The sequence below is a fragment of the Fukomys damarensis genome, unplaced genomic scaffold, assembly GCF_012274545.1.
Source record: "Fukomys damarensis isolate Sample0158 unplaced genomic scaffold, DMR_v1.0_HiC HiC_scaffold_4, whole genome shotgun sequence".
In the NCBI taxonomy this organism is placed as follows: domain Eukaryota; kingdom Metazoa; phylum Chordata; class Mammalia; order Rodentia; family Bathyergidae; genus Fukomys; species Fukomys damarensis.
Genome location: NW_022900916.1, coordinates 1672187 through 1688068, shown reverse-complemented (window position 1 = coordinate 1688068; position 15882 = coordinate 1672187). Strand labels below are relative to the sequence as shown.

At 43.8% G+C, this 15882-nt stretch overlaps 1 long non-coding RNA gene across 1 annotated transcript in view; it reads left to right on the top strand.

The window, feature by feature from the left end:
- Positions 1-2637: 2637 nt before the first annotated feature.
- The window catches only part of LOC109118459, a 61795-nt gene continuing 48550 nt past the window's right edge, over positions 2638-15882 (top strand). The window contains exon 1 of the long non-coding RNA XR_002025787.1: positions 2638-2713. This is a non-coding gene — a long non-coding RNA (uncharacterized LOC109118459). The remainder of the gene's footprint in view (positions 2714-15882) is intronic.

The window sequence follows — 15882 nt, the reverse complement described above, 5'->3', positions numbered from 1 at the left end:
GGCCATGGAGGCAGCAGGAGCCGGAGCAGCGAGGGCCTTGAGTGCCGAGTGGGCGTGGGGTGGGGCGCAGGGCCTCTCCTGGGCCTCGGCTGCCCCTCCTGTGACCGTGCTTTTCCGGGTACACCGCCCACCCCGTGCTTTTCCCTTTGCACACGGGAATATCCGTGTCCAGACAGCATCCATCTACAGTCGCTTTTCCATGCACGTTTCTTATTCAGTGCTGTGCCACTGAATTTGCAAAGAATCATATGCATTTCCTGCATCACTTTATATTTTCATCTTGTTTTTATTTGTTTTTGCCAAAGACCTCTACCCAAACTGCGGGCTCATTTCAAGCCCCCAGTGTTGCAGACTCGTGCAGTGCAATTGTGGGCTTCGTGCATGGTAGGTTCACAATGAGTGGGCTTTCATTTTGAATATTCTTTATCAATCTGGTAATTTGCGCCAGTTTATTGGCCAGTAGCTCTTGTTGAACTAGAATTCTTGCTAACTCTTGATTTCCCCCTCTTCCTGACCACACCACAGCGTCTTACTCTCAAGCCAAGCACCCCCTGACCCCATTTCCACTTCTTCCACAGCGTCCCACTGCGTTAGTCGTCCCCTCTAAGGCCTTTGATCTCAGTGCCACTCTCAGCCCTTCTCCGGTGCAGCCTAACCGGCTGCGCCCGCGCCTGCATCCCACTGACCCGCGAGGGCTGTCTACGTGTTTGTTTCCCCAGCCCCTGGTGCAATCGCACAGAACTGTCCTGACTGCCTAGTCTGAAGTACTCTCGCTCTGCTCTGGAGGACTGATTTACCAGGGCCCCCGCGTGGAGTGGGCCACAGAGCCCAGAGTTCTGGTGAATGGGCTCAGCTGGGCTTCTGCCCCAGGGTCCTCAGCCTGCTCCCTTCGGTATGTGGGACGTGCAAGGTTTTTAAGGAACATGTGTGGGCTAAGGAGTGAAGGAAAGAACGGATGTGGTGGTGACGCTCAGTCACTGTCTTTTCCCGAATCCTGATGAACTCTACTGTATCCCAGAGAGGGTTCATCAGCTTTCTAAGAGTCTGCGATTTATTGCCCCCAGAAGCAGTGTGGTGATCTGCCCTATGGGGCCAATTCCCTGGCTGAATCTTTACATAAAACCCACAGGAACCAGGCTTATTTTACAGCAAGTTGTGCTGCAGTATTCAGGTGTGTAGGGCTCTGGAGGACTCAACAAATAACCCTGAGTCACAATGAAAGGAGTGCCTGTGTCCCGTTAGAGCCACCCACGTGCCTGTGTGAGTCGGGGAGGACACACAGATCTGGAGGACCCATCTTTGGGCACTTGGAGGCTGAGAACACTGGCCCCTCCCTGCCTCCATCTGGACTCATGGCTGACCCTGATGTCCCCTCCCCACAGTGGCAGATTTGCATTGGAGAGTGTGGAATGCATTTTTCCTCAAAGGACTGTGCGTAATACTGGGAGGCCAAGAATAAATTTCTAATGGGGGGTTTCCACAACCTTCAGTCTACAGCAAGAGCTGGGGAGTTGGTCCACCGTGGAGGAAGGGTAGAGGCAGCATATTCTGGGCTCCCCAACCCTGCATATAGCTACCTCTGCCCAGAAGAGACAAGGATAATTAACAGGTCAGAAACTGAACCTCAGGATCCAGGACGGGGCTTGACTATGCAGAAACTACCAGGCAGCTGTTCTGGTCCAAGTGCACCATGGTCCTGGTTCCTCTGAGTAGTGCTCTGTTCACAGACCCAAAGGAAATTTGATGAATTTGGAAGGGAAGGAAAAAATGGAACACATTAGAAATTTTATGTACAAATAAACAGCCTTAAAAACACCCGCTGGCTCTCACTGCTGTGACACTGGTTACAACTGGGCCAGACATAAACCTCTCTGGCTGACCATAAACACGGCTTGATGGGTGTTCCTGGTTTTAACACACAGTACCTACGGGTGAGAGAGAGCAGGGCATAGGTAACCAGCGTCTGCTTGGAGCCAGCAACCGGGGAACTCAAAGCAGCGCCCCGCCTTCCAAGCTGTCCCCTGGTAAACCAGGCCAGGTAACTTTCCATCTACTTCATTTGACCACAGGAGTCCACTCCCCTCTGGGCCACTAGGAATTTACACTCTAATTTCACTTTTTAGTGGCGGAAAAGACCACACCTGACTTTTATCTTGTATTTCAATGTTAATTACACACACACAACTCTCAGAAGTAAACTCACAGCTCCTGCTTTTCATCATCAGATAAGACTGAAGATAATTTAGAGTTAGTTGATTGGAATGTAAAACTGTCAGGATTGCGGTTTGGGGAGTCACAATGTGAATAAGATACAGAGCTAGCAGACAGCTGGGGGACCCTCCAGGGTGCAGCGCTCTGGTGGGGAGACCTGGCCAGCTGGCAGGCCAGTGATCGCCCCTCTCCTGGGACTCCTGCAGGTACCCATCAAGAGCCCTTCACCTTGCTTTACAAAGGACAGCTTTTCCCAAAGGTTTGAGCCAGCCATCAGGTTATATTTACTTAGCTGGGTTGGGGTGTGGCGAATAATTACATTCAGCAGGAAAGGAATGTGCTTCAAAATAAAAATAAAAACACAGCCCCGCCCTTCTGGCCCAAACCCTGGGGCCTCAGAGAAGAAAGCCTTCCTTGACTCTGAACACTCAGGGCTGGAAAGGTCTCCCGTCCCAGCAGAGTCCAGACTGACAGCAAGGCAGAAGGCAGAACTTATGGACAGGTGAGTCTGCGAATTTCTTTGTAACAGTGTACTTTTATCAATACATAATCCCCAAGGAAGGATTTTAAGGAAAAGTATAGAACGTCCACGTACCTCCCACATGTGAAAAATGTGTATGTTGGGTTTCGGCTTTCCCCAGTACCTCCTGCCACTGTTCCAGCCTTAGGCATATTCTTGACACAGTATTCTTCAGAATGGGGGGCCCTAGGGTGCCAACTTAGCAACCTTTATTTGTAGAAAGGCGATGAAATGAAGAACAACATGTCCTCTTGTGGCTTATTTGCAACTAATCAGCGGCCCGCCCTTTTTCCTACAACCCACGCACCTGCCTTCCAGTGGGCACGGCTCCGTGGCCTGGCAGCAGGGCCTCCTCAGGAGGGCAGCCCGGGCCTCTGCCTCACGCCCTCCCAAGCAGCTGCTTGGCCACCATGAGGCCGGTATTCCTGGAAGCGGAAAAGATTCCAAAATAACTCACAGATCTAACAGATATTATCAAAATGCCTTCCACACAAATGCATTAGATAGAATTTCTTTCTTTATATAGTGAGGCTTGTTTTGGACAGACCTAAACCATCAGTTTCCACAAATAGGAGAAAATTCATTATTTCCTTTCCTACTGTATCTGTGCCTCTACTATTTCTTTGGCTATGAGAAGATGCTTATTTTTCTATTTAAAAAGTGGAAAATATACAATAAAGCAGTTAAGAGAATAGTGATTTTCATTCTGTGCCTATTTTTCCTTCTCCTTTCCTTCTTCCTTACTCAGAAACAGGGCTGTAACAAATGTGCTACATTCTGTGATTCACAGATGTAATTAATGTCATAATTAATGTCACAAAAATGCCTGCCATATTTTCAAAAACATTAAAGTACAGCTGTGTTTAGTGAGAAATGGCCTCTTGGTAGTCAGCTTTCCGTCACTTTAACTAAATACTTCCGATGGTCAGTGTTTGAAGAGAAAAGGTTTCTTTCGGCCCAGAATCTCTTGGGCTTTAGCCCAGGATTGGTGGCCCCATTACTCCCGGCTGGGGCAGAGGCGGGACACGTGGGAGGGAGAAAGAAGACTGCGGCTCAGCATCCCCTGGCCCGGGGGCCACCCCACCCTGTGACCAGCAGCTGCACTGGGGACCGAGGGGCACAGGACCATGGGCTGCTCCAGGAGCGCTGGCCGCCTGCGCTGAGCCAAAGCGGGGGTGGCGGGGAGACGAGGAAAGGCTCGGGCCTCCTGAGCGCCAGGAGGAGCAGGGTGAACAGCGATGTTCTGCGGAAACACTGCCCCTTTCCGTGCTACAGGCAAGTGTGGAATCCTTTCCTCTGTCTGTCGCATTTAATGAACATTCCAGCCCTTGAAGCATATGTATTCTTTCATTAGAATTATCATTTGCATAAAATGTTCATACAACAGCTCAAGAATTTTTAATTTTATTAAATTTTCATTTAATGAATAATAATCCTTAAAATACTATTAACAAATTGCATTCTTTCTACTTGACAGTTCAGTAAAATTATCTTTCTGGTAAGCAAAATTTTGCTTCTCACATTTTATTCTTACTTTGATAAAAGAACAAGACTCTATGATAATCTGTATAATTTTAAAATATCTCAAACTCGACTGCATTTCAATATATAATTCTGAGGAGAAGAATTCTAAGAAGAAAGTGCTAAAGGCACATATCTCAGGGCGATAGAAGTCAAATGCACAAAAATGTTAAGGAAGACAATACAAATACAGAAAGCTGAACATTATCTTCTGATTACTGCTTTAATTCTAGTCACTAGTTTCTGATATCACTATTTTTCAGAAATTCTGCAACTTTGCCAATTTCTCTTTCTCCTGTAAACTAATGAGGAGGTTTAATTGTAAAGGAAAAGTATACTGTTGTTCTTATTGTTTATATTTAGTTTTAAATTGGGTTATTTTCTAAATCCATTGTATCCCTTTAAGAATGTGTTGGTTGTTATAGTTCTATTTTACAGAAACCTGTGGGGTTTGAAGGACCAAATATATGTTTAAGTTTTATTTTTATTTTTGGTTAATTTCAGACTAAGATACCTTTTTGTTCTCGTATATATTTACATAAGCTTATATTACTTTAGTCTGCTTTAGCATTTTTTTTAGGTCCTCTTGATTTGTTTTGCAATGAGAGTGATGTGTTCAAGTCTCATACTTTTCCCTGTTTCTCTGTCTCTTTTGAATCACATGTCAGCTCAGTTTTATTTAGTTGTCCTGGTAGCTGGTGCAGAGACGTTCACAGAGCCTTCCTCATGGGTTGCGCCTGTAGCATGCTATAGCATCCTTGCTGATGCCTTGTATTCTGCCTTGACTATCGAAAGGATTGCAATGCATCCTTTCTTGTTTCTTCTTACACACTTCAGCCCATCCCTTTATTTTAAGCTTTTCAAAGCTGCATTATTTTAGATTTGTTTCATGCATGCAGAATATAATTGAATTTTACTTTGTGAACCAGTTTGAGAATGCTTACCTTTTCAAGAGCGAGTTAAATTTATTGTATTTAATGTTCTACTTTACCTTGACAAACTCAGTAACATTATTTGGTGCTGTGTGTGTGTGTGTGTGTGTGTGTGTGTGTGTATAATGTTGTTTTTATTATTTTTAAATGTGAACTGGTTTTCTTTGGCTTTGCCTGTAAATTTTACTCTTCCTTACTGCCTGTTGTAAGCAGGAATGACCTTGCCAGGGCCCACACTGCTCCCTAATTTGGAGGAGAAGGAAGGGGAAGCAGACACAGGCAGAAGAGAGGAGATAGGAGGGGAGCCCCTCTCTGACCTCGAGCTCTCCTGGGAGCAGCCCTGCCAGCCCCAAGCTACACCTGTGTCACTGCCTCACCCTGGAGTGGGGGTAGCATGGGCTCCAGAAGGGACACAGCTGACCGCAGCTGTCCGGGATCTCTGTCAGTGAAGGGCTCCACCACCTTCTCCGCAGCCTCCTGCTCACTGAACCCTGTGCATCCTCCAGAGTTTATTTCTTTACCTATCTGAGAGTCATCTACGTGATAATTTTGTCTCCTAGTTTTGCCGTAGGTGTGTCAAGGGTGGTCCCTGTGCACGCTAGTTCCGTGTGGGTTTTTGAAGGCTTTATGGACAGAATCTGGTGGAGTGAGTCGCTTCCATAGAAACAGATTTTTCTCTTATTCCATCAAACCAGTTATGTCGCGCTTTCATACTGCACATATGATTTATTAGACAAAGAAAAATATGCAAATGGAGCAACAACTTCTGGATGACACTCAGGACAGAATTCTGTGCCTGGACGGAGTGAAGTGGGCAGACAATCTCTTCTGTGCCATGACAGTTCTCCCGTCAGTGCCTGTCTTTGTCTGGATGAGGACATCCTTGAGTAGGATGAGGCCATAGCAGTGGGGAGACTGGAGAGGGTGCTGTGAGGACAGAGGAGAGGAGGGCGTAGACTCCCACACAGGGCTGGTGTGGCACCCCGAGAGTCATAGCCTTGCACGCTTCTGTCCCTGTTCCCTTTGGAAATAGCAACTGCTTCATGTGACAGGCTCAGCCGCCTGCGCCCCTGGGCCAGGGGAGGATGTGTGAGGCCTGCCTGGCCTGGAGGCTCTGCTGTGTGTGGTGAAGGCAGAGGGTATCTCAGAGCAGACTTAACATGCAGTCCTGCTATCGGTGGAGAGAGCAGGTGAGAGGCAGTTAGGGTGGCTCTGAGAGAGTCTGCAGAATAAACGAAGGTAAGCACAAAGGCGTGAGTGTAGGGAGACCCCAGGAGAAGGTGCTTTGTGAGACAGGCAGGAGGATCAGGTGGGGTCGTGAGGTGAGGATGTGGGGGAAACTCCCTGCATTTCGGGAATAGCAGTGAAACCCAAGAAATAAAACTGGAAAAGATGGGAAAGATAGCATGGTGGCTGGCAGGTGCTGGAGAAAGGAGCTGGGCCTTTACAGATTGAATGAGAGGACGATATTGGGGAAAAACTAAAACTTTGCATAGAGTCGTGACAGCAGTGATTCTAGAGATTCTCACCTTATGAAGTCTGGCCTGCGGATTTTGTGTTAGAAGTGGGAGAAACTGAAAACAAGAGATCTGCGAGACTGTTCCTGTATTCCATGGTCATGAGGACTTGAACACAGCAGTGGGAGGGTTGCGAGGTCCTGAGAAATAGGGAAGAATCACATGCCCCATCCAATCTAAACTAAAAAGAGAAGACAGAAGGAAAAGAAATACTTGTTTTCTCTTAAGTGATTTATAATAATGCCTTCAACAGTGATTGAGCTCCTATGAAATGGACGTGTAGTTTGGTGCTGGCAGAGGAGAAGGTCTTGCAGAACCGGAACAGACTGTTACTAATGGGCCTCTGCCACTGTAGTCGCCCCAGAGAAGCAGTGCATCGTGTAGGGTTCGAAAGCACCCCTCCAAACACTCTAATAACCAGCCTTCTCACCGCAGCTATTGATCCTGTGATGAAAACTCACTGTCAGGAGCTTTAAAAGCCTTCCGATGTCATTTATTGATTTCTACTTCAAAAATAATTTTCCCTGAGAACAGTTTTCCCTCGTGGCCAGGCCTGCAGCCCGAAGCCAGGGCAACCCAGGGGAAGGCACCCACTCTGTGGGGAGTCCAGGAGCAGGGTGGGGGAGGCCTCCCCACGCTCGCTGCTGCTATCGCCTTCTTGCTTACTGGTGAGGCCAGGACAGAGCTCAGCACTCTGCACCAAGCATCTGAGAGTAAAGGGGCTGCTAGAAGCAGCTCCATCCACCTCACCACGGGCGCCCTCCAGCCTTGGGAACCAGCTTTCTTGCATCATTGATCCCTAGCAGTGCTCCTGGCCTCACTCTCTCTAAACTCATGAGAACTTTAACGTATGATGACAGTCTTTCTAGGATCCTCTGGACCTTGAAATAAATCACAGATATTTCAAAATATTCTAATACATTGAAACACTAGTGCTCAGAGAGAAATTAAGCCAGAAACCTTCCCATTTGTTAATAGCCATTGTATCAGGTATGTGATGTTATTTCAAAATATTTTTAATGTGCATTTTCTTGATGTTTAGCGATGTGGGACATTTTTTCCTATATCTGTTGGCCATTCATAGATCATCTTTTGAAAATGTCTGTTTGGGATTCCAACCCATTTTTTCATGGGGCTACTCATTTTCTTGCTGTAGAAAGGGATTTAGTCTCTTGTCACAGAATGGTGTGCAGGCTCTTCTGTCCTCCCAAGGTGTTTTTGTCATTTTGTTACAGCACAGTGGCACCATTAACTGTGATGTGCAGACAGTCCCTGGCTCTCTTTTCCTTGCAAGTTATCAGCATTACAGCAGTGCACGTTCACTAGCACCGTGCCAGACACTTGGGATGTTGGTCCTTCCCTGGGTAGCTGATTGGTGGTCTGTGTGATTTTGAGAGGCCAGGCTGAGCTTGCACCAGGATCAGGAGGGGAAGGAGGCACTTGGAGTGTGGAGTTTCAGAGCTCTGATGTGCCATAACTTAGATGGACAAACTGCATTTTGATTTATGAAATTTTCCACTTATGATTGACTAACTGCATAATTGTACATTTCAAAATCATTAAGAGGAGAGCTTAAATGTGCACATCACAAAATCCAAGCAGGTGGTGTTAATTCGCCTGATTCACTCATCCACCCAAGTATACCCACATCAGAACACCGTGTTATACCTAGAATGTGCCGAATGTGATCAACCAGTTAAAAGCAATGCCCAGCAGGATGCAGCCAGAGGCTCGGCTCATCTGTGGTAAAAATCCCTAATACTTGGGTCTAAGTCAATGACGACAGCAGATTGATGTAACTTGAATGCAAGATTTTTTAAAAAATCACATTTCTAAATTTCCACCTGCATTTCACTTTCACTATCAACAGAGAGTGGATATGAGTTTGCTGAACATGGTATGCTGGTGCCACGTGGGAGAGACATGGGTATGAAATGTCTTTGACAGAATGAACTCATCACATGTTTATAAAACAGAGTCCGATGTAAGTGGTGTGTGTATAAAAGCACGGACTTTGCACACACACACGTATACACACACTGTGTGTTAGACACAGCTGCTGCAAGAAAAGTCAAGGTTTGTGCTGGGCAGCAGCTGCTTAGGCACTGGTGACCAGGAGGCCCTACAAGGACTGGGGGGACGCAGCAAGGAGTCACCACTGGTGAGCGCTTCCTCCTCTGTCCTCACCAATCCCATGCCCAAAGTGCGAGGCACACAGAATGACCATTCTCTACAATTGCCTTCTTCTTATACCCTGTCCCACCTTTGCTTTGACATTTTGTAAAGACTGAGCTTTTATTCCCAAATGTTTAATACCAAGCTATCAACCAGTAACATCTCCAGAACTCAAGCTGTATCATGCAATACATTAAGATTATCTAAACAAAAAATATTATTAAGACCATTTAAACAGTGAATAATCAGCTAGCTTCTAAGTTATCTCCAAGGCTCTAACCACTATACATGTAGCAGCAATATATTTAATTGTTACCACGGTCAATTCGATCAAATTTTCTTAAAAGAAAAGAAAAGCCATCCTGTGTACTCTATGCTATAGTTCCCAACTTTGTCTTCATTATTATCGAATCTGCCAAACTATTTACAATGTCTCCAAATTCACCATTCAAGATTTGCAAGAACCCAGTGTTTGAGGGGGAAACCTGGGGCCATCACGGAAAACTATGGACCTCTGGGTTTCAAATGTATTGATCTCATCTCTTAATATACTGATGCAAAATCTAAGAGTCAGAATTGTTTCCCTGAAGTCACATTAGCTAATGGAAGACTCTAAACCACATCTGTCTGTGCTGAATCTGTCATACACAACAGCCCCTCTCACAGAGGCTGATTAGGCAATGTCATCACAGACTCTGCTGACCATAAAAAATGGGTCCCTACACTTAGCAAGATGACCTATTGATTTTTTTTCTTTCTCCGCTTAAATCATTGATTAATCTCTATTTAGCCATAACACAAATAATACTTTAAAGTATAATGTTCTTTGTAAGTGATCATAACTAAACAAGACACATCTTTTTTATTTGGTTTATGCTTTTGGTGGATTTCTCAGATCACCATTATTTGATATTCAAAAGTTAACTCGAAATTATACATTTGTGCAAAACATTTTAGGATCATTAGGTGATTTCCCAAAAGACAGGAAGGATGCAGATTCTAGCTAGCTACCATAAGTCTTCAGTGAATAAACTTTAATCACAATATATTGTGTTTTACATTCAAAACAGTCGAGTTGATTAACTCACTTGCAGTAAACATGAGAACATTCAGTAGGATTAAGATTGCAAGGCTAAGTAGAATTAAATATTATTTTGAATGCATTATCTTTAAAAATGGATAATGGTTTATCTGTCTATTCTAGAGCAACCCAGGACAACAAACCTAGAGAGTCTGTGTTAGTCTAATGTGGCCCTCGAATGGGGTTAGACACAGGCACACGGGAGATCTTAGGCCACTGGGCTTGGCGCTGACATGGTTGTCTCTGATTTTATTCATGTTTATTCATCAATACATTAAATTCACATTTATCCATCAATATATCGAATACCTTCTCTGAATCTGACAATTTTGTAAATGATAATCTGCAGTGAACAAAAATAACCCTTCATTCCTTAGTTGGGGAGACAGATGGTATGAAATTTACTGTCCCATAAATCTAAAAGGGGAACTGTGATAAATGTCAGAATACGAGGCACATGACATTCTGAGAGATGAGGTGGAAGGTTCCTGTCTCTCTGTGGTTCTCAGGGCCTCACGGACCAATCATTCAAAGAGGACAAATAGGCTTAAAATTTTAAGGAATTTCTGAAAATTTAACCCAGTAACTCAGATGAGTTCCTAAACATCCGTTGAAACTCTGAAGGCGCCAGAGCCCCGATTCCAAGTACTGTGAATTCTGTTTTAATTCTGAGCTTTTGTGCTGTCCTTCCGCAGACAAAATTCGCAATGCTTCTTCTCCTGCGCTTCCGTCAAATCTGTTTTAGAGACGCTCAGTGTTCCCCATCCTGTCAGGTCAGGTGCGGGTGGGAAACCGAGGTATTTCATCTCGGAGACCAGGGAGCAGGGTGAGGCCCGTGCTGCTGTCCAGAACAGGGATGTGTACTTCCTTCCGTCTCCACTGGCTGGCCGGCTCAGGGCCTACGAGGCAGCTCTAACAAGACAGGGCAGAGAGAGTAGCCTGCTGCTTTACTCCATGAAAGTGTCAGGCACCCAATAGACTCCCAGAGAGGGAGGAGGCCGGACCTCAGGTCGGGCTTGGTGGTGAGGTGGAGCGCTGCAGCCGTGTGCCATGTGCTTGGACACCCGGAGTAGAGCCCGCTGTGGTGCCCTGGGTGGTGAGTGGCCAAGGCCACCTGCTCAAATGCGTGCAGGCCCTGCTTTCAGGAGGGCGAGTGTTCCTTTCCCATAGCATGGAAGGGAGACTGACTGACGGGATCTCCAGGTCTGACTCAGGAACGGGTGGTGAAGGCCCCAGAGTGAACATCCTGGGTTTGGGGCCCTGCTTCTCCACAGAGCCTGTTTCTGAGGGATATGATCCACCACCTGGGCAGCCCCTGCCTCAGGCACATGTGCAGCTGCCTGGAGCAGCTCCAGATGGCCGGTGCCTCCAGGATACGCTGCCTGCAGGGAAACCAAGAAGACGTTGTAAATGCGTGCCTGTGTGATCAGACAGGAGAGAAGGGTGCTTTTCTTTTTAATATCAGAATTTTACAGTGCAGAAATAAATTAGCCTTTGTTTAATGATTCATTAAAACAGCTTTTGATATTAAAATTTTGGTTCTGGTAACAAAATTTTCTTTTAGAGTCAATTTATTAATTCTTTTTGCTATTTTCAAAGCATGAATGATTTACTACTTATTTTTAGAAGTTTTCATTTCAATTCCATTTATAGTAATTTCATATCAAGCTACATATTTTGGGCCAAGTATTTGTTAAATGAAACCTCATGTAGTGATGTTATTCATACTTCATGAGACAGAAGGATAGACTAGGCCAAAACATTACCTAAAAATTTATTTTGTCAAACATTAAAAGAACATAGGAAATCCTCCTATTCTTGCAGATTTATTCTAGAAGTATCACATTTACTAGAATGTACTTAGAGATTTGACAATTAAAATTACTGTTATTATTATTATTATTATACTCAGATCAGTTTTCTCAGATATTAAGCAATATATAGTAAGGTTTTTTGCAAACCACACTTGCCACATAAACATAGGGGCTATATTATAACCTATTTTGTCAGTAAACAGTTAACTAATAAATATCGTGCTTCATTTATAAACACACACAAAGAATTTTCTTCATTTGTAATAGCAAAATGAGAAAAGTCTTCATTAGATTTCTGGATAACTTCTACAAATGCTGAGAGCACCAAGATGGATACTGAGGTTTAAAGGTTGAAGTTCCTTTAAAGATCTAGACTTTCAAGGTCCTAAACAATGTTCTCTGCTTCATTTAAGTAAGCTATTATGTGACCTAAATATTAATCGCAAGAAGAGGTACTGTCTAACATTTTAGCTGGAGCTTTGTGACTTTTGTGGCCACATGCCTCGTGTTTGCTTCTAAGCATTCAGCCTCTGTGGGAGCAGCTTCCCAGTTTCGGGGTGTGTCTGTTGCCCTTGTCTTTCGCAGTCTCTGCCTCACTGATGGGTGATGCCACTTCTCCCGGTGCTGCAGGAGTTGAGCGGAATCTGGCTTCCTCTATTGCTCCGTGTTGCCCCACACTGTCTTTCACCTTTGTGGCCTGCAGTACTGACGAGGATTAAAACTCATTTGATACATGGGTTTTATTTTTAATCCTCATTTTGTTCATATGATGTTAGGTTACGCTAAAGTTGTTCTGCATCCACAACACTTTTAGATGTGGCTCTCTTTGGCTGCCTTTCAGTCACTTGGACGATATAAAAAAACATAAATTATTAAGCGTAGCATCATTGGAAACATGTGCGTCTATGTAAAAATGCCGTGCGTTCGGGGCTCCCATCTGCGGCTGTGGGAATGTAAATCCAGGGACGTGCACAGCCCTGTACATCGATGCAAGGAAACAAAACCCTGTGGACAGTGACCTGACCCGTGGCTGGGTCAGTACCATTCCATTTGTCCAGTATCGAACAGGAAGAGTCATGGAACGCGCATGCTGTCCGGGCTGGTTGGCACTTTCTGTTTCTAACCAACACGACCCACTCCTTAGAGTAGAGTCCCCAACTCGGTGCTGCAGTCTGATACACGGAGATCTCCCGCACGTTCCCACCCTGCCGTCCACAGCTGACAGCCACTAGCCGAATGCCTGCAGCCACGGAACTCTGTCCTCTACCGTTAACTGTACCCACGGTGTAGCATCTCTAGTGTCATTTGTGAGGGCAGAGAAGAAACAAATGTCACATGAGCAAATGCCTCATATTTAATTTTTTCAGGAGGAAGTGAAAGGAGTGTTTCTCCATTAAATGCTTTCAATTTAATATCTCTTTTATACTGTTTTTTTAAATGAGTTTTTTACATAGCAACACAGTACCACGTTTTCTAAGGACTGCTCAGTCACATTTGCACTTATATATGTTTACCTAAGATTGGTGGGGGGGGTCTCTTCCTATGTAAATAATTTTGCAGAATTTCCTACAAAAAGAATAAGAAAAATTAGTATTTTTCTCTCTAATTATTATTTAAAATTTGTACTTTTTACTTGGTAATTTAGGAAAAAGTACTTTTAAATATTTAACTTTATTGAAGACAAAGTAAAATAAAATCTGGGATTACTGACAAAGTCACAGGAAGTTGGACTGACTTTTTTCCACATAAAAACTTTAAGACGTCAGAGTGTTCAAGTTACGCCCTCCTTACATCCATGGAGAGACCCTGTGGATAGTTGTTCCTCTTACCTCGGAAATTAGAGGCACTGAGAGCTGCCCCAGGTCCCAGAGCTAACGACCTGGAGCAGCTTGGACCCCTGCCTGGTCTGTCCACTCCACTCCACAGCACCTCCTCGTCCTTAGCAGCGCTGCTCCAGGGTCAGAGAAGGGAAGAGACAGAGAGCTGCCCTGCTTTCCTCACGCACCCTCTTCATGGTGGTGCTTCTCCACGTTTTAGGGCTCCTTTACCCAGGAATATTACAGGGTTCTCATAGCTTTTCTTTCTGTGGGTTATGCTGACAATGGAAGAAAATAAAATGGGAAAAGGTGAAACATACCAATGAACACATTTATTTGTAAGCACAATACTTGTTCATGTCAATGATATCTTTAATGAAAATATAGCTTTCAAAGTATCAAGATGTATTTAGAGTGGGAATATTTTAAATTTTTGTAAATGCATTTAACAGCCTTTTCAGATACTTGTATAAAATTTTCTTTGAGACTATTCCCAACTTGAGAAATAATAATTCCATAAAAGCTGAGTACAATGGAAAGCTGGAAGTTAATGGTCTATTTTGCATTTTTTAAGAATCTCATATCATTGTAACATTTTCACCTGAAAGCCTCTGGTTCTTTGATTTATCCAGAGCTCTCCAACAATGACCAGTTCCTCTACAGGATCATCGATAATGCTACCCTTCAGTGCTGTCCCAGATCCCACCAGAGAAGTCCTGAAGTTTGAAGATGGAATTAAGCTCATAGTGTCCATGAGATTTTTCCAAAGTTTTAATTTTTCCTTAAAAGCTCTTAGTGTATATTTGACAACACAGGTTATTTTCAATGAAGTAACAAGCTTACTTCATTTTTAGAAAATGTCAGCCAAAAACCCAACTCAGAATGTGCATAGTTTGTCAGTTGTTCCTTCAAATAAAAATGACTTTTAAAGAGAAAAAAAAATAACTAGTTTGATTTAGGAAGAAAATAGGACAGTTTTTCTTGAGAAAACTATTGTAGCATAGCAGTTGTGCTTTAAGCATATGTCTCATGACATATTAAAGACATTAAAAAACCTTAAATAAAGGCTAACTTCAATAAAATTAATATTTGTACCAACTCACTGAGACCATTTTGGAGCTCAAATTACTTTGTTTTTAAATGCACAAGGGTGGGAAGCAATGACTGCAAGTTGCGCTTGGTCTTCTGCTTTTGCTTTGCTTAGGCCTTGGGGTGGACACTGGGACTGACACCCAGATAGACACACCTACAGCCATGACCGTCACCTGGGACCTACAGCCAGACCATCATCCTGACACCCCCATCCGTGCCCCTGTCAGTCCCCTCAACAGGGAGGAAATTGGGGCTGCCATGGGGGGCCGTGTTATGGAATGAAATATGTTATCCCTCTAGACTTTATAAGGTCAATTTATGGCTTATTTTCTATACAAATACACCTAATTTGACATTGATGATACTGAATGTTTGCATAAAAAGTTTCTCATATCTAAATTTTATAAACTTCAAGCTCAACAAACTTGTATTTATTTACCCTTTACACACTGTGGCCTTTAAATGAGATAATTACTTTAAACTCTTAGTTCTTTGGTTGGTCCTAATCATTTTATTTAAATGTTAACTATTATTTCTGATTTGATGTAGAGCCAAGTGATTATCTAACCTGGAAAGTTAATATATCCATAAAATTGCATGTGGTATCTAAGTGGACATATTCTGAAGCATCGTGCAGCCTGGCCCTAACATCTTCATTAGCCCCATCTAATTGCTTTGATCTAGCTATTGAGTATGACCACTACTTACTTAGAACTTAACTAAAAAAGCTGCTGCTCTATCTGTCTAGAATACCTTCCGTGGATGGTTGCATATGCTTGTTACTAATCAGACTGATGTATTAGTCATTTACGCATCATATTTATTTGGCACTTACTGTATGCTTACAGTAATACTCCTTGGCTCTGCACAGATGGGGTAAGAAGGATATATGGTCCTTGTTCTTTCAGGTCTTATAGTTTAGCAACAGTAAACATGGAAGAGTAGATAATGCAGTGAAAAATAAAGATATGTATTCTGGGTAATTATCCAAAAGGCCATGGAGAAAGAGAAGCAAAAAAAAAAAAAAATTGGGGTGATGGAAAACTGTGAGACTACTTAGCCAAGGGGGCAGAGGGGAGGAGAGTGTCGTAAGGCCGGGGACTAGGGACTTGGGGCCTTGGGGTTTCTTTGTTCAGGTACCTAGAAAGTGTCCGCTTACTCTTCAAGGACCAGAAGAAATGCTCTCTGTTACTGACACTTCT